The sequence below is a fragment of the Phoenix dactylifera genome, unplaced genomic scaffold (genome assembly GCF_009389715.1).
Source record: "Phoenix dactylifera cultivar Barhee BC4 unplaced genomic scaffold, palm_55x_up_171113_PBpolish2nd_filt_p 000184F, whole genome shotgun sequence".
Classification (NCBI taxonomy): Eukaryota; Viridiplantae; Streptophyta; class Magnoliopsida; order Arecales; family Arecaceae; genus Phoenix; species Phoenix dactylifera.
The window spans coordinates 608,691-614,226 of NW_024067713.1; the positions used below are offsets into that span (position 1 = coordinate 608,691).

Genomic DNA, 5,536 nt, shown 5'->3' on the forward strand with positions numbered 1-5,536 from the left:
TAGCTTAAACCAATTCAATAGCAAAACAGTCAGAAGTTTTGCAGTCTAACGTCATCGGTGTGGTCTCCAACGGCGAACCAAGAACACGGCCCAACAAAATAAAAAAAGGCAACGCCGAGGTCAGACTTCAGCCCATGCACGGGCCAACAATAGAAAAAAAGGCAACGCGGAGGTCCCACCGTTGCCGGCCAAGATCACGGCATATCCCGTATTCCCGCGTGTCCTGGTGTACCCCGGCAAAAGATTAATTACCCACAGGTCACGAAGAGGTCACGAAGAGGGAAAAAAAGGAAACGAGAAAGGGGACGGGCGATGGCGTTCTGCTCGTGCTTCGGACCTTCGAAGGCAGAGAGGCTCGAGGCGGAGCGCATCCAGTCCGAAGAAGCCCGTCTCCGAGCCGCCGAGGCGGCTCAGAGGAGGCAAGCAATTCCAATCCCCAATCTAAATCTTATCCAATCCTCGTTTGTAGATGGAATTTTTAGTTTACAACATCGGAATCGAGATTCCATTAGCCTGTGCTTTTCTCTCGTTTTTTCTTTGATTTAAAAACGAAGAAAGATCGAGTTTTTTTGTTGTATTGACGAGAATGTAGATTAGGGTTTCTGTTATTCGACTTTTAGATTGGTTCCGTTGACACATTATGGTGAATTGTAGGCAAGAGCAGTTTGAGAAGTCGGCAGCTGGGAGAGCGGCAATCAAGCAGATGGCAGCAATGAAGCAATCCAGTGTCTCTGACAAAGGAGAACCGGTTCTCAAGGTGTTTTAGACCTCAAAGATCGTTGATTTTTCAGTTAAAATTAATGCAGAGAGAAGTAAAAATCGTTTGTTTGTTTTTATTCACCTCGTTTTTTAAATTTTGGGTTTGTCTCATGGGTGCAGTGGCAGATGGGATGAATACTAGCTGATTTGGGGATCGACCATGATCGTGTAAGCTGATGAGATTATTTTGATAAATGAAGTTCAAAAGTGCAAACAATTTATTTTTTTTTTAAAGCTAATGAATATTCTGGAATTCTTATATATGAGAATAAGAAAAGATACTTGTTTTGTTTTGCCATATTCTGGTTCACTTATTTAAATTGCTAGTATTGCCTAAATTGAGCTGTTGTTAATGTTAATCAACAATTATATATTTGGAGTTATTGTTGATTTAGTTAAGTTTTTCAGCATATGAGTTTGAGTGAAACTTATCTCGGGACCTTTCCCAATAAGCTGCAATGCCCATATATCAAGAGGCTAATCAGGATTTAGTGGTCAAGCCTAGGAAATAAAACTTGATATTGGAAAAATGTTACATGATGGGTTTAAGCAATACAGCTTCACTGTCAAGTGCTTCCAAATGACATGTCCATATGAGTGGTCAATTTTCTGTTGGAGCATTATGAAACAATAAAAAGGAACTTGAGGACAAATTTGATTAAGCAAGACTAATAGAAGTATTTTCCTTGAGATTCCTTGCTGATAGCTGCAAGTCTTTATACAATCTTCTTTGACAAAGTGCACAACTCTTTTAAGATATTAAGCTATAATACCTGCTTATCTTGGTAGTGTAGACACCCAGTCTAATAAGGACAGGAATGAGGATTTGCTAAAATTGATTATAAGATCTGGTGCTGTAATCTCTTAATTAATAGAGACTAAGGAGTCTTAAGTGAAGGAACACTTTTCTTTCATTTCCTATCTTCCATCATGATTGTTGTGATGATCACTGAGCTGACAATTGACCACAGACAGTGATGAATGTAACAAGATGTAACCATTTGACTTGAAGTAATGTCTCCTCAGATTGATTCAATGCATCTCCACCGACAAATTTGAAATTGAAGATAATCAATGGATGATTCCTTTGCATCATTTTTATCCTTTTTAGTTTTTATCTTTTTATTCTTTTAATGTTTATCTTTTTCCTTCCTATTGGCATATAAAAATAATAAAACTATTTTATGGATGAAGCCTCCGTTATGATTCTTTCCTATTGGCATATAAAATTAATAAAACTAGTTTACTGTCCTTGTTGTGGGTATGTGGTCACTAAGTTATTAGGTGTCGCTTTGTGATCATCATTTCTTGGTTTTAACCATCCTTGAATGGTCTTTGATACTTTTATATACCCCCAAATAGTAAAATAATTACCCAAATAAAGTTCCAGCTTAGTGGGTTGTGATTTCTGCATGGTCGTTTATTGTCCTTGTTGTTTTTTTTTTTGGTTGCTGAGTTCTTGAGTGTTGCTTTGTGATAATCATTTTAGGGTTTTGAGCACCCTTGAATGGTCTTTGATGTTTGTATATACCCTTAATATAATCAAATACTTACCAGAACAAAGGAAAAAATCCAGCTTAGCATGTTTCAGACAGAAAAAACATGTGCTTGTCCAAATACTGAAAGGTTGTCATAAGTAGGGCAATAGAAGTGCTTGTTTGTTTTGACATATAGTTACAGTTTAATAGGTAAAGAATTTGAAATGGGCTATACAAACTTTTAAGGACCCAAGAGTGAGAGTGCTTCCTGTTTTTGTACAGACTGAACTCTAACATCCTTGTCTTGCTACTTGGATTGCTAAGTTGTATGAAATCTTAACTCTAATAGCCAAATTTGTAAGAGAGGGACCAGCAGTTGACTAGTTGATGATCAGCTATTTCTCAAAGAAGAGGGTCTGATTTCAGATATTCAAACCCAACATCTTTTCCCTTGTGATATGTATTAGGCTTGAGAGTTCCCAACGGGTGTGATCCTTGTCCTGCCTTAGCACCTGTTTCATGATTATGCTTGTAAGTAAATATATATTCCTCCTTGAATATTTTATGTCGTAGGCTCAACCTCATTCTAGTGTGCTTCGTGATGGTTCTCATATATGACTTGGCGAAAGGAATCTTGTGGCATAAATCATTTAATCTTGTTCAAAAGTTATATTAGTAGAAGATGTAGTGATCACTTGAAAGTTAAACTTTAAATATCAGTCTTAATCATCTAACATTATTTTGATCAGCACCTTAGTTTAACATTTTCCACGGTCTTATAGTTTTAATTTGGTTATTTGCCACTTCTAAAGTGAATTCCTTAGGAATCTATGTTAGATATAACATTTTGCTTTGTGAATAAGCGAACTTGTCATTGAGCATTGCTTGACATTTCCAAGCAATGGCCTCTTCTATTTTTTACATATGACAAACAAAACTTATCTGCATCTGTGATACATGTGATATAGAACTTTCAGAAGAGGTTTTGGTGGATCATCTGTTAATGAAAACTGCTCCTTTAAGTCAAGCTTGTAGATAGACCAGTAGTAGAGGTTGCGCGTTTCCATTTTGCCGACATTTGACCAAATCTTTAGGAATGAAATAGTGCACTGAGTCCATGACTTGATTGCTGTACTAACATTTTATATCTGGATGTTGAAGGCAAAAATTGATGCTAAGATGGCTGGAAGGCACTCATCTTTTAATAATTATAGACTTTCATAGCATAAAAACAAAGTGTTCCAAGGATAATAAGAACAATATGTGCAAAAGTGAAGGACAAATGTAGAAATGAATACATTCAAGAAGCATGGCAGCAGATAGAGTAGCCACCAAGGGGTGATAGAGGCTTGATCAAGATATTGTCATGTATCGAGGCCAAAGTTAACTCATGTGAACAAGAGATATAGTTTTGGCTAGATGAGTCTAAGGAGATAAGAAGCACTAAAATGGCATGGGAAGTGGTGCTTTCTAAACTATACTTATACGGAAACTAGACCAACAGATGGCAGCTCAATATTCATTTACTCAACTCCAAATATCTTGGTAAGGCTTGTCGGGTATGAGCTTTCTCATTATTAGAAATTTATGGTTTACGACAATGGAGTAATATGTATTTATTTAATTTAGAGACTATCCTAGAAAGTTGCTCTTTGATGGCATCTTTTATTTGGTGCTAGCTTTTTAAAAATGAATACCCTTTTCCTAACTGGTGTCAGCCATTATAACGTTATAGAGGACTATTATTTGTCTAAAAGTTTTCAGAGAACTGCTTTTCATATAATTTCATTATCGTGATGTAACATCTGTTTTTAACCATTATAACAGAAAATGGTGGATTATAACAGAGAAATAACAATGTCATTTAATGAAATCACTTGTTCCAAAACAATGTTAATTTAACCTTGATATTTCTATTTATATAAAGAATGATAAAATATTTTTCTTTATGCTATTTTATTTATTCATCAGCGTAATAACATTTTTTATACAACCCCAGTGTAATTGTCATAACATATTCATAATGCTCATAATATTATTTGGTCACCATAATGTTTGTATTGCCATCATACAAAATCATGATATGGCATGAAATAGTCGATGGTGGGTTCCTTCATCTAGTATATTGTGTTTCTCTTTCCCTGAAAATTATAAAATGATAGAACTTGCTATTAGAAATTAACACATTGAACTTGAAGTCTATTTTGTTTGAATTTTGCGGTTTGTTGTCTTGACCTCATCTTTTTCCTGCTCAGGTAAATAATATTTGTGATTTGCTTTTGGGTTGCATTCTGCTCAGCGAAAGTACAGATACTCCGAGCAAATTCACTTGAGAAATTTAATGCGGAGACGTTTTCTTATTTGGGGATAATGTAATGTCTGTCTGTCTCTTTGTATTTTTTTTTTCTCGAAGCAGCAAAAAGTCATTATGTATCCATAGATCAAGTCAAGTGTAAAAACAGGATGGGATTGTCCTGTAAATACCCATTATATGACAATAAATATATCTGGAACTGCACTGGGCTTTTATCTTTCTTCTCAGTAGAAACCTAGTGTCACAAGTGAATTATCATTCTTACTTTCTGGATATATTGGCATCTCTGCTCGGTATGTAGTTAAGTGTGGTTCTACAGTGAGAAAGAAAAAAAAAAAAAATCTGTTTTCAAGGTATGTACAATGGACTCTCATTTTTGTTTCACGAAGGAATTTTATGCATGATGTTGAAGCCACTCTGATTCCCTCCTTTAAAACTGCTTCATTCCAATTTCCAGGGCCATGGAGGCATTTCATCTTAAAAAGCAGGCTTTTATATTCCAAGCCATTATCTTGAAACTGATGGAGACCTACTCTTGCCAACAGTACATGCTGGTAAACCATAGATGTTATATATCAATAATTTGAATTCCAATGGCCTGCGAAAAGATCACTATGTTCAAATTGGCAGGTGATGCCTGTAATGCCAGGAAGTCCCTTTGCCAGAAAGCAAGCTTGAGATAATGGTGGACTGGTAACAACTGAAGATTTTACATAAGCTGGACAAGAAATCTTTGGTGTAACGAAACAGGCTCGCATTTGTTCCTCCATTGCATTTTCAGTGAAAGTATTTGATTTGCAGTGAATACATGTTTAGGAATTAGGGGAGATACCCCATCTCTACTATCCCTGTGGATAACCTGAATGTCTACGAGGGTCTCAAGAACTTTCAGATATGGCTGGGACCAATTAGTTATCGTTGTTTGTTCGAACCTTCGGTGGCAAACAAACTCCAGGCTATTCCAGAAGAAGCAGGGCAATATCAT

The 5,536-nt window shown here is 36.1% G+C and overlaps 1 long non-coding RNA gene across 1 annotated transcript; it reads left to right on the forward strand.

Moving 5' to 3' along the window:
* The first annotated feature begins 654 nt into the window (after window positions 1-654).
* On the forward strand, window positions 655-5,023 carry LOC120105056. Its single transcript, XR_005507422.1, has 4 exons — window positions 655-757; window positions 880-927; window positions 4,493-4,904; window positions 5,009-5,023. It is a non-coding gene; the product is annotated as an uncharacterized LOC120105056 (long non-coding RNA).
* Window positions 5,024-5,536: the final 513 nt, after the last annotated feature.